We start from the raw sequence: 19,180 nt of genomic DNA, 5'->3' as shown, positions 1-19,180 counted from the left end.
AGAGGCAGGTTGATCAACATTATCTGTTGACCTTGATGCCCCGAGCAGTATGAGAATATTAGGCACACCGTGCTGACGTCTACTGCCAGCAGAGGCAGTGAAGACATTTTCTCTCACATATTGGAGAGCTGAGCCTGTGTTGACCCGTCTCCCACCTTTGTGCTTTACGGTGCTGATAGCATTGATGATTTCCTCCTTTGTTGAATACGTATTCAGATAGAAATGCACCTCAGCATTTGAACTGTACTGTACCACTGAAACACGGTCCATGCTGTCCCCAATGTTAAATGTTTCCACTAATCTTTGTACAAAGTTAAGCATGGCAGGAATCCATTCCTTGCCCGTCTGACCCATCCAGCAGGAAAACAACATCCTTTCTAGAAACCCCATAATCAACTAAGAAAGAAACAAATCCATTAACACTACAAATAGTTTGGCATATACGGACATTTTCAGTAAGTAATATACAGATTAACTTTTTTTTTTAGCTGTCAGATATGTTATTGAAGATGACACACAATTTGATAACAAACACATTTGTGGAAATTAAAGTAATCAATTGGTTTTACACAGTCATACCAAGAGAAGGTGGGAAGGATGGAGTGAGGGGAACTGCCAGAGTGTCTATAGAAGTCAGAAATTGTTCCTGGACATTTTGGAGATCAGTGAAATCTGACACAGTCAGAGAGAATCTGGGGTCAAATGAAATTCGCTCGAGCTCATTGCTATCAGAGTCCCTCGATCCTATCGTAAAAATCATGATACCCAAATCCTTCAGTGCCGCAGCTGGGATATCGACATTGTCAGAAGACCTTTCGGCACTCAACAGGATCAGCATCTGTGGCACACCCTCCAGACGTCTGCTACCCGAGGAGGTAGTAAATACGTTGTCTCTGACATATTGAAGAGCTGCCCCAATGTTTATTGGGCTTCCACCTTGTGCCTCAAAGCACTGACTGTGCCAAGAACATCCTCCTTTGTCGTGTATGTCTTAAGATAGAAATGGACATCAGCATCTCTGCTGAATTGGACTACAGACACACGGTCTTTGTTCTCGCCCACGTTCAAACTCCCCACCATGTGCCGGACAAAGTCTTTCATTGCTGCGAACCCATTTCTATTGCTGTCCGACCCATCCAGCAAGAACACAACATCTCTCCTCGGTACATGGGTCTCAACTAGGTGTAATTACGGAAGAAAAATACAGAACGTTATAAACAAGGTCGCAATAGACTTCTTGTGCTAAGCAACAGCCTGCCATGAGCTGCACAGATTTTACTGCCTGCTCTACATGTCTCATAAAAATTTGGAATAACTTTGGGGTAAATATAGACCTAGAAAGATTTTCTTACCTCTTGTGGTTGGAGATTTACTTGTGACTCCTACAAGCCCAGTGTTAATGATGGAGAGAAGCTGCTCTTGTACATTGGGGAGGTAAGTAAAGTCTGTCACTGAGAGTGTGGCACTAGGGTCATTTGAGATCTTTTGCAATTCATCGGTATCTGAGCCTACCAATCCCACAGAAAAGATCAAGATTCCAAGCTCTTTCAGGGAAGAGGCTGGTACGTCAACGTTATCAAGAGACCTTCCTCCACTCAACAAAATCAAGACCTGAGGAACACCCTGTAAACGTCTGCTTCCAGAAGACGCAGTGAAAACATTGTCCCTTACGTACTGGAGAGCCATTCCTGTGTTGAGAGGTCTCCCTCCTTTATGTCTCAGACCTCTAATGGCGCCGACAACGCTCTCCTTTGTTGTGTATGTATTGAGATAGAAATGCACCTCTGGATCTCTGCTGTATTGGACTACAGAGACGCGGTCTCTCCCATCTGACACATGCAACCTGTCCGCAAAGTTTTGAACAAAATCGCGAATTGCTGGAAAATAACTCCTTGTGCCGTCTGAACCATCGAGAAGGAATACGACATCTCTCCCCTCAAGCCTTTGGTCAACTACAGAGTGAAATATAAAACATTTTATATCAACCCTTCTTGGACAATTTTCAAAGTAGCCCTCTATCCCATTCACAGTCTGTACTGTAAGATAGTTGACCGTCTTATCTTTCTTTTATGCTTTTCAACCACTTTGGTGGTCGTAGCTTGGTGACCATGCAAGATAGCTGAGACCTGATCGCAAGGGAGTTGCACAAAACTGCATTTTGGCTAGAATTGCAGACATGGCCTCTAAGATTTAGGCTGTAGGTGATAGCAACTTTGTCAACAAAACTGGGATAATCTTAGAATTGACTAAATCAGGCTACAACTGTGACAAAGCATCTGTACAATTACTTCATGTGTGATAGATAATTGAAATAACTAATATGGTATGATGGAATTCCATAAATGATTGTGCAGTCAGAGTGATCACTGCTGTTAAAGTTTGTCTTACCTATAACCGTAGGCATCACTGGCTTTATGTCCAGAAGTGCACTGCTAAGAGAGGAGTAAAATTGCTGCTGGACATTGGCTAGGTCAGAGAGCTCAGAAACAGTGTGAGCATATGAAGGACCATTTGCAATTCTCTGAATTTCACTGCTCAAATTTCTGGTTCCAACACCAAAATTAACACTCCAATCTCTTTGAGGGCAGAGGCAGGTTGATCAACATTATCTGTTGACCTTGATGCCCCGAGCAGTATGAGAATATTAGGCACACCGTGCTGGCGTCTACTGCCAGCAGAGGCAGTGAAGACATTTTCTCTCACATATTGGAGAGCTGAGCCTGTGTTGACCGTCTCCCACCTTTGTGCTTTACGGTGCTGATAGCATTGATGATTTCCTCCTTTGTTGAATACGTATTCAGATAGAAATGCACCTCAGCATTTGAACTGTACTGTACCACTGAAACACGGTCCATGCTGTCCCCAATGTTAAATGTTTCCACTAATCTTTGTACAAAGTTAAGCATGGCAGGAATCTATTCCTTGCCCGTCTGACCCATCCAGCAGGAAAACAACATCCTTTCTAGAAACCCCATAATCAACTAAGAAAGAAACAAATCCATTAACACTACAAATAGTTTGGCATATACGGACATTTTCAGTAAGTAATATACAGATTAACTTTTTTTTTTAGCTGTCAGATATGTTATTGAAGATGACACACAATTTGATAACAAACACATTTGTGGAAATTAAAGTAATCAATTGGTTTTACACAGTCATACCAAGAGAAGGTGGGAAGGATGGAGTGAGGGGAACTGCCAGAGTGTCTATAGAAGTCAGAAATTGTTCCTGGACATTTTGGAGATCAGTGAAATCTGACACAGTCAGAGAGAATCTGGGGTCAAATGAAATTCGCTCGAGCTCATTGCTATCAGAGTCCCTCGATCCTATCGTAAAAATCATGATACCCAAATCCTTCAGTGCCGCAGCTGGGATATCGACATTGTCAGAAGACCTTTCGGCACTCAACAGGATCAGCATCTGTGGCACACCCTCCAGACGTCTGCTACCCGAGGAGGTAGTAAATACGTTGTCTCTGACATATTGAAGAGCTGCCCCAATGTTTATTGGGCTTCCACCTTTGTGCCTCAAAGCACTGACTGTGCCAAGAACATCCTCCTTTGTCGTGTATGTCTTAAGATAGAAATGGACATCAGCATCTCTGCTGAATTGGACTACAGACACACGGTCTTTGTTCTCGCCCACGTTCAAACTCCCCACCATGTGCCGGACAAAGTCTTTCATTGCTGCGAACCCATTTCTATTGCTGTCCGACCCATCCAGCAAGAACACAACATCTCTCCTCGGTACATGGGTCTCAACTAGGTGTAATTACGGAAGAAAAATACAGAACGTTATAAACAAGGTGCAATAGACTTCTTGTGCTAAGCAACAGCCTGCCATGAGCTGCACAGATTTTACTGCCTGCTCTACATGTCTCATAAAAATTTGGAATAACTTTGGGGTAAATATAGACCTAGAAAGATTTTCTTACCTCTTGTGGTTGGAGATTTACTTGTGACTCCTACAAGCCCAGTGTTAATGATGGAGAGAAGCTGCTCTTGTACATTGGGGAGGTAAGTAAAGTCTGTCACTGAGAGTGTGGCACTAGGGTCATTTGAGATCTTTTGCAATTCATCGGTATCTGAGCCTACCAATCCCACAGAAAAGATCAAGATTCCAAGCTCTTTCAGGGAAGAGGCTGGTACGTCAACGTTATCAAGAGACCTTCCTCCACTCAACAAAATCAAGACCTGAGGAACACCCTGTAAACGTCTGCTTCCAGAAGACGCAGTGAAAACATTGTCCCTTACGTGCTGGAGAGCCATTCCTGTGTTGAGAGGTCTCCTCCTTTATGTCTCAGACCTCTAATGGCGTCGACAACGCTCTCCTTTGTTGTGTATGTATTGAGATAGAAATGCACCTCTGGATCTCTGCTGTATTGGACTACAGAGACGCGGTCTCTCCCATCTGACACATGCAACCTGTCCGCAAAGTTTTGAACAAAATCGCGAATTGCTGGAAAATAACTCCTTGTGCCGTCTGAACCATCGAGAAGGAATACGACATCTCTCCCCTCAAGCCTTTGGTCAACTACAGAGAGTGAAATATAAAACATTTTATATCAACCCTTCTTGGACAATTTTCAAAGTAGCCCTCTATCCCATTCACAGTCTGTACTGTAAGATAGTTGACCGTCTTATCTTTCTTTTATGCTTTTCAACCACTTTGGTGGTCGTAGCTTGGTGACCATGCAAGATAGCTGAGACCTGATCGCAAGGGAGTTGCACAAAACTGCATTTTGGCTAGAATTGCAGACATGGCCTCTAAGATTTAGGCTGTAGGTGATAGCAACTTTGTCAACAAAACTGGGATAATCTTAGAATTGACTAAATCAGGCTACAACTGTGACAAAGCATCTGTACAATTACTTCATGTGTGATAGATAATTGAAATAACTAATATGGTATGATGGAATTCCATAAATGATTGTGCAGTCAGAGTGATCACTGCTGTTAAAGTTTGTCTTACCTATAACCGTAGGCATCACTGGCTTTATGTCCAGAAGTGCACTGCTAAGAGAGGAGTAAAATTGCTGCTGGACATTGGCTAGGTCAGAGAGCTCAGAAACAGTGTGAGCATATGAAGGACCATTTGCAATTCTCTGAATTTCACTGCTCAAATTTCTGGTTCCAACACCAAAAATTAACACTCCAATCTCTTTGAGGGCAGAGGCAGGTTGATCAACATTATCTGTTGACCTTGATGCCCCGAGCAGTATGAGAATATTAGGCACACCGTGCTGACGTCTACTGCCAGCAGAGGCAGTGAAGACATTTTCTCTCACATATTGGAGAGCTGAGCCTGTGTTGACCCGTCTCCCACCTTTGTGCTTTACGGTGCTGATAGCATTGATGATTTCCTCCTTTGTTGAATACGTATTCAGATAGAAATGCACCTCAGCATTTGAACTGTACTGTACCACTGAAACACGGTCCATGCTGTCCCCAATGTTAAATGTTTCCACTAATCTTTGTACAAAGTTAAGCATGGCAGGGAATCCATTCCTTGCCCCGTCTGACCCATCCAGCAGGAAAACAACATCCTTTCTAGAAACCCCATAATCAACTAAGAAAGAAACAAATCCATTAACACTACAAATAGTTTGGCATATACGGACATTTTCAGTAAGTAATATACAGATTAACTTTTTTTTTTAGCTGTCAGATATGTTATTGAAGATGACACACAATTTGATAACAAACACATTTGTGGAAATTAAAGTAATCAATTGGTTTTACACAGTCATACCAAGAGAAGGTGGGAAGGATGGAGTGAGGGGAACTGCCAGAGTGTCTATAGAAGTCAGAAATTGTTCCTGGACATTTTGGAGATCAGTGAAATCTGACACAGTCAGAGAGAATCTGGGGTCAAATGAAATTCGCTCGAGCTCATTGCTATCAGAGTCCCTCGATCCTATCGTAAAAATCATGATACCCAAATCCTTCAGTGCCGCAGCTGGGATATCGACATTGTCAGAAGACCTTTCGGCACTCAACAGGATCAGCATCTGTGGCACACCCTCCAGACGTCTGCTACCCGAGGAGGTAGTAAATACGTTGTCTCTGACATATTGAAGAGCTGCCCCAATGTTTATTGGGCTTCCACCTTTGTGCCTCAAAGCACTGACTGTGCCAAGAACATCCTCCTTTGTCGTGTATGTCTTAAGATAGAAATGGACATCAGCATCTCTGCTGAATTGGACTACAGACACACGGTCTTTGTTCTCGCCACGTTCAAACTCCCACCATGTGCCGGACAAAGTCTTTCATTGCTGCGAACCCATTTCTATTGCTGTCCGACCCATCCAGCAAGAACACAACATCTCTCCTCGGTACATGGGTCTCAACTAGGTGTAATTACGGAAGAAAAATACAGAACGTTATAAACAAGGTCGCAATAGACTTCTTGTGCTAAGCAACAGCCTGCCATGAGCTGCACAGATTTTACTGCCTGCTCTACATGTCTCATAAAAATTTGGAATAACTTTGGGGTAAATATAGACCTAGAAAGATTTTCTTACCTCTTGTGGTTGGAGATTTACTTGCGACTCCTACAAGCCCAGTGTTAATGATGGAGAAGCTGCTCTTGTACATTGGGGAGGTAAGTAAAGTCTGTCACTGAGAGTGTGGCACTAGGGTCATTTGAGATCTTTTGCAATTCATCGGTATCTGAGCCTACCAATCCCACAGAAAAGATCAAGATTCCAAGCTCTTTCAGGGAAGAGGCTGGTACGTCAACGTTATCAAGAGACCTTCCTCCACTCAACAAAATCAAGACCTGAGGAACACCCTGTAAACGTCTGCTTCCAGAAGACGCAGTGAAAACATTGTCCCTTACGTGCTGGAGAGCCATTCCTGTGTTGAGAGGTCTCCTCCTTTATGTCTCAGACCTCTAATGGCGTCGACAACGCTCTCCTTTGTTGTGTATGTATTGAGATAGAAATGCACCTCTGGATCTCTGCTGTATTGGACTACAGAGACGCGGTCTCTCCCATCTGACACATGCAACCTGTCCGCAAAGTTTTGAACAAAATCGCGAATTGCTGGAAAATAACTCCTTGTGCCGTCTGAACCATCGAGAAGGAATACGACATCTCTCCCCTCAAGCCTTTGGTCAACTACAGAGAGTGAAATATAAAACATTTTATATCAACCCTTCTTGGACAATTTTCAAAGTAGCCCTCTATCCCATTCACAGTCTGTACTGTAAGATAGTTGACCGTCTTATCTTTCTTTTATGCTTTTCAACCACTTTGGTGGTCGTAGCTTGGTGACCATGCAAGATAGCTGAGACCTGATCGCAAGGGAGTTGCACAAAACTGCATTTTGGCTAGAATTGCAGACATGGCCTCTAAGATTTAGGCTGTAGGTGATAGCAACTTTGTCAACAAAACTGGGATAATCTTAGAATTGACTAAATCAGGCTACAACTGTGACAAAGCATCTGTACAATTACTTCATGTGTGATAGATAATTGAAATAACTAATATGGTATGATGGAATTCCATAAATGATTGTGCAGTCAGAGTGATCACTGCTGTTAAAGTTTGTCTTACCTATAACCGTAGGCATCACTGGCTTTATGTCCAGAAGTGCACTGCTAAGAGAGGAGTAAAATTGCTGCTGGACATTGGCTAGGTCAGAGAGCTCAGAAACAGTGTGAGCATATGAAGGACCATTTGCAATTCTCTGAATTTCACTGCTCAAATTTCTGGTTCCAACACCAAAAATTAACACTCCAATCTCTTTGAGGGCAGAGGCAGGTTGATCAACATTATCTGTTGACCTTGATGCCCCGAGCAGTATGAGAATATTAGGCACACCGTGCTGGCGTCTACTGCCAGCAGAGGCAGTGAAGACATTTTCTCTCACATATTGGAGAGCTGAGCCTGTGTTGACCCGTCTCCCACCTTTGTGCTTTACGGTGCTGATAGCATTGATGATTTCCTCTTTGTTGAATACGTATTCAGATAGAAATGCACCTCAGCATTTGAACTGTACTGTACCACTGAAACACGGTCCATGCTGTCCCCAATGTTAAATGTTTCCACTAATCTTTGTACAAAGTTAAGCATGGCAGGAATCCATTCCTTGCCCCGTCTGACCCATCCAGCAGGAAAACAACATCCTTTCTAGAAACCCCATAATCAACTAAGAAAGAAACAAATCCATTAACACTACAAATAGTTTGGCATATACGGACATTTTCAGTAAGTAATATACAGATTAACTTTTTTTTTTAGCTGTCAGATATGTTATTGAAGATGACACACAATTTGATAACAAACACATTTGTGTAAATTAAAGTAATCAATTGGTTTTACACAGTCATACCAAGAGAAGGTGGGAAGGATGGAGTGAGGGGAACTGCCAGAGTGTCTATAGAAGTCAGAAATTGTTCCTGGACATTTTGGAGATCAGTGAAATCTGACACAGTCAGAGAGAATCTGGGGTCAAATGAAATTCGCTCGAGCTCATTGCTATCAGAGTCCTCGATCCTATCGTAAAAATCATGATACCCAAATCCTTCAGTGCCGCAGCTGGGATATCGACATTGTCAGAAGACCTTTCGGCACTCAACAGGATCAGCATCTGTGGCACACCCTCCAGACGTCTGCTACCCGAGGAGGTAGTAAATACGTTGTCTCTGACATATTGAAGAGCTGCCCCAATGTTTATTGGGCTTCCACCTTTGTGCCTCAAAGCACTGACTGTGCCAAGAACATCCTCCTTTGTCGTGTATGTCTTAAGATAGAAATGGACATCAGCATCTCTGCTGAATTGGACTACAGACACACGGTCTTTGTTCTCGCCCACGTTCAAACTCCCCACCATGTGCCGGACAAAGTCTTTCATTGCTGCGAACCCATTTCTATTGCTGTCCGACCCATCCAGCAAGAACACAACATCTCTCCTCGGTACATGGGTCTCAACTAGGTGTAATTACGGAAGAAAAATACAGAACGTTATAAACAAGGTCGCAATAGACTTCTTGTGCTAAGCAACAGCCTGCCATGAGCTGCACAGATTTTACTGCCTGCTCTACATGTCTCATAAAAATTTGGAATAACTTTGGGGTAAATATAGACCTAGAAAGATTTTCTTACCTCTTGTGGTTGGAGATTTACTTGTGACTCCTACAAGCCCAGTGTTAATGATGGAGAGAAGCTGCTCTTGTACATTGGGGAGGTAAGTAAAGTCTGTCACTGAGAGTGTGGCACTAGGGTCATTTGAGATCTTTTGCAATTCATCGGTATCTGAGCCTACCAATCCCACAGAAAAGATCAAGATTCCAAGCTCTTTCAGGGAAGAGGCTGGTACGTCAACGTTATCAAGAGACCTTCCTCCACTCAACAAAATCAAGACCTGAGGAACACCCTGTAAACGTCTGCTTCCAGAAGACGCAGTGAAAACATTGTCCCTTACGTACTGGAGAGCCATTCCTGTGTTGAGAGGTCTCCCTCCTTTATGTCTCAGACCTCTAATGGCGTCGACAACGCTCTCCTTTGTTGTGTATGTATTGAGATAGAAATGCACCTCTGGATCTCTGCTGTATTGGACTACAGAGACGCGGTCTCTCCCATCTGACACATGCAACCTGTCCGCAAAGTTTTGAACAAAATCGCGAATTGCTGGAAAATAACTCCTTGTGCCGTCTGAACCATCAAGAAGGAATACGACATCTCTCCCCTCAAGCCTTTGGTCAACTACAGAGAGTGAAATATAAAACATTTTATATCAACCCTTCTTGGACAATTTTCAAAGTAGCCCTCTATCCCATTCACAGTCTGTACTGTAAGATAGTTGACCGTCTTATCTTTCTTTTTATGCTTTTCAACCACTTTGGTGGTCGTAGCTTGGTGACCATGCAAGATAGCTGAGACCTGATCGCAAGGGAGTTGCACAAAACTGCATTTTGGCTAGAATTGCAGACATGGCCTCTAAGATTTAGGCTGTAGGTGATAGCAACTTTGTCAACAAAACTGGGATAATCTTAGAATTGACTAAATCAGGCTACAACTGTGACAAAGCATCTGTACAATTACTTCATGTGTGATAGATAATTGAAATAACTAATATGGTATGATGGAATTCCATAAATGATTGTGCAGTCAGAGTGATCACTGCTGTTAAAGTTTGTCTTACCTATAACCGTAGGCATCACTGGCTTTATGTCCAGAAGTGCACTGCTAAGGGAGGAGTAAAATTGCTGCTGGACATTGGCTAGGTCAGAGAGCTCAGAAACAGTGTGAGCATATGAAGGACCATTTGCAATTCTCTGAATTTCACTGCTCAAATTTCTGGTTCCAACACCAAAAATTAACACTCCAATCTCTTTGAGGGCAGAGGCAGGTTGATCAACATTATCTGTTGACCTTGATGCCCCTAACAGTATGAGAATATTAGGCACACCGTGCTGACGTCTACTGCCAGCAGAGGCAGTGAAGACATTTTCTCTCACATATTGGAGAGCTGAGCCTGTGTTGACCCGTCTCCCTCCTTTGTGCTTTACGGTGCTGATAGCATTGATGATTTCCTCTTTTGTTGAATACGTATTCAGATAGAAATGCACCTCAGCATTTGTACTGTACTGTACCACTGAAACACGGTCCATGCTGTCCCCAATGTTAAATGTTTCCACTAATCTTTGTACAAAGTTAAGCATGGCAGGGAATCCATTCCTTGCCCCATCTGACCCATCCAGCAGGAAAACAACATCCTTTCTAGAAACCCCATAATCAACTAAGAAAGAAACAAATCCATTAACACTACAAATAGTTTGGCATATACGGACATTTTCAGTAAGTAATATACAGATTAACTTTTTTTTTTAACTGTCAGATATGTTATTGAAGATGACACACAATTTGAAAACAAACACATTTGTGGAAATTAAAGTAATCAATTGGTTTTACACCGTCATACCAAGAGAAGGTGGGAAGGATGGAGTGAGGGGAACTGCCAGAGTGTCTATAGAAGTCAGAAATTGTTCCTGGACATTTTGGAGATCAGTGAAATCTGACACAGTCAGAGAGAATCTGGGGTCAAATGAAATTCGCTCGAGCTCATTGCTATCAGAGTCCCTCGATCCTATCGTAAAAATCATGATACCCAAATCCTTCAGTGCCGCAGCTGGGATATCGACATTGTCAGAAGACCTTTCGGCACTCAACAGGATCAGCATCTGTGGCACACCCTCCAGACGTCTGCTACCCGAGGAGGTAGTAAATACGTTGTCTCTGACATATTGAAGAGCTGCCCCAATGTTTATTGGGCTTCCACCTTTGTGCCTCAAAGCACTGACTGTGCCAAGAACATCCTCCTTTGTCGTGTATGTCTTAAGATAGAAATGGACATCAGCATCTCTGCTGAATTGGACTACAGACACACGGTCTTTGTTCTCGCCCACGTTCAAACTCCCCACCATGTGCTGGACAAAGTCTTTCAATGCTGCGAACCCATTTCTATTGCTGTCCGACCCATCCAGCAAGAACACAACATCTCTCCTCGGTACATGGGTCTCAACTAGGGATAATTACGGAAGAAAAATACAGAACGTTGTCAATGAGAGATTCCGTCTGACACATGCACCATCTCCGCAATGTTTTGAACAAAATCACGCATTGCCGTAAAATAACTACTAGTGTCACCTGAACCATCCAGTAAAAGTATTATATCATGCTTTACATTTATTATTCCTAGAACATGAATAGCAATAAGTAATTACATTAACAATATGGATTTATTTTTACATCTCCGCTTCTCAAGCAACAGAAAAGTAAATTTTTTAGCATTGAGATTACTCACCAATCTCTGATTCCTTTTTTGTTGTTCCTTTTGACCAGTCTTTTGTCAATGCCTCTATTACTTTCTCTTTTATACTGGGTAGGTGATTATAATCGTTCACCGACAACGATGATATTTCAGCTGAAATCTTTTTTAGCTCCTGTGCATCTGAGTTTTGTATGCCTACTCCAATTATCAAGACTCCAGATTGTTTGAGAGCAGTAAGTGGCTCATCGATACTATCTTTTGATTTTCCCCCCACCAGGAGAATTAGTATTTGAGGGACTCCTTCATACTTTCTACTGCCCGAATTTGCAGCAAATATATGATCATTAACATACCAAAGAGCAGAACCTGTATTCAGGGGCCTTCCTCCTTTGTGTGTTAGACCCTTAACAGCATTCAATACATCTTCCTTTCTCAGAAATGAATTTAGATGAAAATTCGGAACCGCTATGTTGCTATACTGAATTATTGATATTCTGTTCTCATTTGGTCCAATAGTGAGATTTGCAATAATATTGTACAAAAAATCACGTAATTCTGGAAATCCTCTTCTAGTATTGTCTGAGCCATCCACAAGAAAAGCAATGTCTTTTTTCAGATCTTTACTTTGAAACTGATTTGCTGAGGAGTATAAAAGTATAGGGAAAAAAAATTAAAATTATTTCATAAGTTTGATCAGCTACATTGATATGTACAAAGTCTACAAATTCTCTCACTCTATTCCTTTCACCTACCACTTAATCTTGTTAAACTCACTCACTCATTTATTAACTCTATCATGACCAGGGTTGCATTGGATCTGGAGCCTATTTTTGTGAGGCAAAAATTCACCCTGCACCCTGCCATGCACACAAATATTTACACAGAATTTTACATCTGAGCATGATTTAGAACACCTACTGGCCTTGCAAAAACCATCACAAAAACCCCTCTAAATAATATAAGCTCTAAACAAAATCTCTTTAAATAATGCAATCTTTTTAAATTGATCTTCTGTTCTTTCTGCCTATGACATCAATGTAGACTTCTTTTGATTTAGTTTCTTTTATAAGGTTTGTCATCATATTTTGTTGAATATTTAAAAATTTCTGGAATTTAAGGACAGCATATGTGCATCATATCTTAGAGGAAATTAAGGCATTATTTCCTCAGGAAATTGTGCAAATCACTACTGCAACCTTATGGAGGGTGTGAACTATGTACAAAAAAATCTATGTGCTGTATTTATACAAGACTTCTTACCCTCAAATGTTGTAAATTCCATTGAACTTCCTTTAACACCAGTGATAGAGGCAACTACTTGATAGATGTTTTCAAGGAAGTTAAAGTCAGGGATTATGAAGGCATATGTTGGGGTAGAAGACATTGTTTGCAATTCCAACGCATCAGCATTTCTTGTCCCAAAGGTAACCACTATGACATTACTTTCCCTTAATGCTTGTGAAGCACCTCTGATATCGTCATTTGATCGTCCACCAGAAAATACGTAAAGTATCTGACGTGCTCCCTCAAGATGTCTGCCTCCAGATGATGGAATGAATATATAATCTTTAATAAACTGGAGGGCAGCACCACTGTTCAGTGGCCTCCCTGCTTTGTGTTTAACAGATCGTACTGAATTCTGCACTTCGTTTTTGCTTGAGTATGAGTTGAGATAGAAATTGGCAGTAGCATCCCGACTGTACTGGACGAGGGCAACCCTGTCACCACTTTCTTCTACATTTAGATCTTCAACAATTGTTTGCACAAAGGCACGGATTGCCTCAAAGCCATTTTTAGTATCATCAGATCCATCCACAAGAAATACAACATCACTTTTTATAGTGTCTAGAATAAGAGAATGACAAATTACACAATATGAATAATTACAGTATAATGTACAAAAGAAGGTAAATGAAATAAATAGAACACTATCTCTTACCTAAAGCAGATGAAATGCTGGGTGCCACTTGTGTGTTTGAAACCTCTTTTATTAAAGACAAAACTTCCTCTTTAATTGTGAAAAGGCTATCAAAGTTAACAATAAAAAAATGATTTGGTTGGTAAGATATTGTTTGTAGTTCAAGAGTATCTGCATTTGGTGAACCTATACTTAATGGAAAGACTCCAATTTCTTTTAGGGCTTCAACTGGACCTCTAATATCATCTCTAGACCTTCCAGCACTCAGCATAAGCAAAATCTGTGGAACACCCTCTAAACGTCTGCTCCCTGAAAGGGCTGAAAAGACGTTATCCTTTACATATTGCAAAGCTGCCCCAGTATAACGTAGTTCTCCACCTTTGTGGTGCAGGTGTTTTATACTGTCAAAAACTTCATCTTGTGTTGAGGAATGTGTATTCAAAAAGAAATCAACTGTTGCTTTGTCACTGTATTGCACCACAGAAATGCGATCTTTGTCTTGGCCCAAGCTTAACCTTTCTGCCAAAAGCAGAATAAATTGTTTAATATGTAAGAAACTTTCCTTAGTGCTGTCAGAGCCATCGATTAAAAAAACAATATCTTTTTTTTCCCCATTTGCTGTAGAAGACAAAAAAATAAAGTCAATCCACACAAAACAATTGATTGAGAATTAGAAATTAAATCACACAATTATGCTTTCTATTATTTTCTATTTAGTGTGTGATAGTGAGGCTCATGGATATTCAGGGAAAATTCAGACCGTGAATGCATTACCCAAATTTCCTAAACCATTTTCCTATTAGTTAGTTGTTTTATTATCCTGAATAATTTCTGATTGAAATGAAGTGTGCTGTAGTGCTAATAGAATGGGAAATGGCAAAAGGCTTGGATTGTCTGAATAATCTAAAATGTAATGTAATACTGAATTAAGTAATATAACAACTAATGGTTTTAAATGTTGAGTGGCTTAATACATGATTGTTTTAGTGCTGCTGCTGGACCACATCATCTTGAGATCTTCCACCAGGTGCCAGAAAAAAATCTATGAAACATATGTCTAGTCATATATGACATACTAAAAATGTTCAGCTACAGTGTTAGAGTTGGTTTAGCAGGATTTGGAAGTTTAGCCATTTGCTTTAAGATTGGGTCATTTAGAAATGGGGCTGGAATTGGGCCAGGGTTAGTGTGATGCACTGAACCTTAAACACTACTCTCTATTTAATCCCTCACTGTATTTTTAGCTATTGACTGAAATGGACACATTATTAAATACATTTTAGTGTGGTTAGACACATTTAAGTTAGACAATGTTAATGTAAATCATCTTGAATGTAGGTAAAACATTTGTGAAAAGTTTCACATGTTTTTCTCATGGAAAATAAACAATGATTAGGAATTTCTACACTGTAGAAATGAATTACCAAAAACAAACAGATAGCAAAGAAATGTAAGCGGATTATATGCTCCATCTTTGAAACATTTTTGTAAACCCAGGCGGAATAAAAAAGAGTTTTGAAATCCCCAGAAAGCTGTTCATTTCATGACCTTCCACTAGTCAATGGCAAAAATATATTACAGAAAAAGTAATTTTAAGATTTTGTTCTAATTAACAAGTCCTGAAAATGTTATTTCCATGTAGATAAGGTAAATAAGGTAGATCAGTTTACCCCAAATGCATTCAACTTATTTGAATCTGCATTCTCAAATGTAACACAGAAGGACAGGCTAAAGGGTATGAAACATCAGAAAGACAATCCAAATTGAATGCAAATCCAAAACAATGTTGAAATAAAACAGACACACATCAGGCAGTCAACAAACCCAAGAGCAGTATGAATATGAACCAAACTAAAAAAGAAAAAAAAAACAGAAAATAAAAATCTGAATTAAACTCTGGCCCAGCTGCAGTGTAGGACAGGACAAATGTTTGCACAACTCCCATCCTTGTGTTAAAGTGCTCATAGTGATTACATAATTTTGTTTTGACATTCACTGAGATGATATAAAAGTGAAATTGTAAAATCAGGTTTTCTTACCTGTTTTAAGAATTTTAACCAGTTCTGTCCTTGGCAGACTCACATAGCTATTAAGCTTTTGCCGGACTGTATCAAGCTGGCTGAATTCTTTCACACTGAAGGCAAATGATGGATTATGAGAAATAGCTGCAATCTGTTTGGAATCCGCATTTTTCACCCCAATACCAAAAGGCACAACTCCTTCAGTCTTTAACACACTGGCAGGTTCATTTACACTGTCCCTTGACTTTCCTCCAGTCAAAACAATTAAAAACTGAGGCACATTTTTGTCTGCTCTGCCCCCAGCAGATGTTGATAAAACTGTGTTCTTCATGTAGGTTAATGCAGCTCCTGTATTCAGACTCCTGCCACCAATCGGGCTAAGCTGCGGTATAGCCCTCAAGACTTCTTCTTTTGTTCTGTAGGTGTTTAGGAAGAAATTAGGAGTTGATCTCTCACTGTGCTGGACAACAGCGATTCTTACTTTATCACTAGCAATGTCCAGGGGCTCAATAATCTTAAGTATGAAGTCACGAATGTATGGAAAATCTCTTCTAACAGCATCAGAGCCATCTATCAGAAATGCAACATCTCTCTCACCATGGTCAGCAGTTGCAACATCTGAATAGAGAAAAAAAGAAAGTTAAAATTGCTCCATTATATATATATATATATATATATATATATATATATATATATATATATATATATATATATATATATATAAAAGAAATCATAATCAACACAAGCTAGAACTCACCAGACACTACAGTGGTAAGCGGTGTCATAATAATTTCAGCAACACTTGGCAATTGAGCAAAGTCGTCGTTATAGTATGCCAGACTTTCAACAAAAGCAACTTTCTTTAGTTCACTTTCTTCCACCTGGCCAACTCCAACAGAAAAAGTCAATATTCCAGCTATTGCTACTTGGTCTGCAATGCTGCTGACCTCATCTTGAGATGGACTAGCAGTGATTAGTACCAGAACCTTCTGGATCTCTGGTCCCCTCCGAGAACCAACTGATTCCTTGAAAAGGTTTGTTAGAGCAAAACGAAGGGCTGCCCCAGTATTCACTGCATTTCCTCCTATTAATCTTAACTGAGCAATGTTATCAAGCACTTTTTGTTTGCTGTCATGAGAATTCAGATAGAATTCTATCCTTTGCTGCTCAGCAAACTGCAAAAGGCCAATGCGCACTCTCTCAGGTCTCACATCCAGCTTGTCAACAATACTAGTAATGAACTGTCGTACAGCAGGCAGATTAGCATTTCCAACATTGTTGGATCCATCAACCAAGAAGACAATGTCCCTAATTATTCGCTGGACCTGTATGGTTGTTGTTTCTGTTACTGTAAAGATAAAATGTAATTAGAATTTTATTAGTGGTTATTTGAATAGATTCTGAAAGTAGATTTTACAAATATGGCCTTTTTTACAACAGTTGCTAAATTAGAAAAGAAAAAAACATTATATACAGAATTTTTAAACAAAAGAAGAAAAGAATAATTTAAGGTCAATAATATGTAAGGTTAAATTTAATTATTTAAAGTTAATAAAACAGATATAGTAATATTTAGAAAGTAAAGTCAAAATGGATATGACATAATGTACATTTGTGTGTTTAAATAAGGGAAATTAAGGAACAGACTTGTTTATAAAGAGTTTGTTTGCACTGGACAATGATATGCCTAGGTGTCTATCACACAGCATCAGTGCACCTATGACAAAGCACCTGCACAGATACTATGCATATATTTTCCTTTTTAGCCTAGTTGCAATGTCAGAAAGAAAGAAAAGAGAAGAAAGTAATAAGAAGAGACATCTGGCAAATATGTTGGATATGGTGCAATAACCAAGTGGAAGCAAAGGTGCACTGATCACGACCTGACATAAATTTTTTATGCAGTTAAAACAAGTACTAGGACATGGTGGCCTGAAAAGCTTCACATCAATTGCACTAACCAGTATTTTTTAGTTTACCATAATATGTAAATGTCAATAAAGTACTTAAAATCAGAACTAAGGGTTTTTTAAGTAAAAAAAAATATATATATTACCAGGGTCAGTTGGTGGAACAACACCTGCAACTGTTGATAGTGCAGACACAACCTCTTTGGGGTTGCGTAGTAACTGACGAAAGTCCTTAAACATGAAGACAAGTTTATTAGCAATTGCTAACTGTTGAAGTTCAGATTCTTCCGCAGCCCGTGAGCCAGCAGCCATGGTCAAGACGCCCATATTTTGCAGGGCCTCAGCTGGTTCCACGACACTGTCTTTGGACTTTTTGCTTGTGATCAGCAACACAAGCTGGGGTACACCTTCTTGAATTCGGCTTCCTTTTTCAGGGATAAGCATGTTGGTTCGTACAAAGTCAAGTGCGGCACCTATGTTTACATCAAGTGATGGTCTTGGTCTGATTCGGGCAAGATCAGAAATTAGGGTCTCTTTGATGTCATGTGCGTTCAGGTCAAATTCAAGTCTTGGTATGTTGGCAAACATAGCCACTCCAATTTGCACCTGATTAGGTCCAACTGGAATTGTGTCAATGAAATTTTTAATGAATTCACGGATAGCATTGATTAATGTGGAGCCCATGGTGCTGTCAATGAGAAATATTATGTCTCTTTCCGAAACAGGGATTTCTGAAATGAAAAATGGCAAAATAACATTAAATATTATCTCAAAATATATTCCCAATGTTACAAATTTGGTTTCCATTTAAATTGGGTAGGTTATTAGCATAACCCTTAAAAAAATATTTATTATTTTTTATAAGGTTATGTTTCTGTATATAGCATTTGCATTGATATACAGTAACAGACAGTAATATATTTCTTTAGATATTGATAGTGATATTATTATTGTTATTGTTATGAAACATTTACATTTTATTCAGCATTAGAATGAAGCTCTATGCAGATGTAACTAAAGAATTACATATGGGGTTTCTCAGTAAAGCACACAGCTGGTTCTAGATTTATGCAAGTAGAATATTTATGTATTATACCAATATTATATTGATTGTTAAGTCCAGCACCACTGTCTAGCAGGTGGCTGTGACTACAATACTTATGAAATACATATTTGTATAGAAGTAGTAAAAATTATAGATTAAATGCAATATTAAATACAATATATGGCCAAAGGCAGATGGAGCTGCTAAACCAGCATTTACATATTTGATGGTTAAATATTCTATTCAATGTTGGTTCAATTCTATTTTTCTTTTTTTTTGGCTAACAGCCAGCAGTCTTCTGAGGTTTTCAGCAGATTTTGCAACCATGCTATGGGGATTTGCCTTGGCAAACCATTTTTTCATTGACATCGCTTTGTACAAAGTGGGGTTGTCATGCTGAAACAGTTCATTCCAGGGAAGATACATTTATCCTAAATGAGGCCAATTCATGCATCTCAATCTATTATTAAGCTCTGGGTTCTCCTTGCAACATGTGTATTTATACT

At 39.9% G+C, this 19,180-nt stretch overlaps 1 pseudogene; it reads right to left on the bottom strand.

Moving 5' to 3' along the window:
• Positions 1-313: 313 nt before the first annotated feature.
• LOC124382729 overlaps positions 314-19,180 on the bottom strand; it is a 30,046-nt pseudogene continuing 11,179 nt past the window's right edge.

Source organism: Silurus meridionalis, chromosome 3, assembly GCF_014805685.1.
Source record: "Silurus meridionalis isolate SWU-2019-XX chromosome 3, ASM1480568v1, whole genome shotgun sequence".
NCBI lineage: Eukaryota > Metazoa > Chordata > Actinopteri > Siluriformes > Siluridae > Silurus > Silurus meridionalis.
This window is presented reverse-complemented; position numbering and strand designations above follow the sequence as displayed.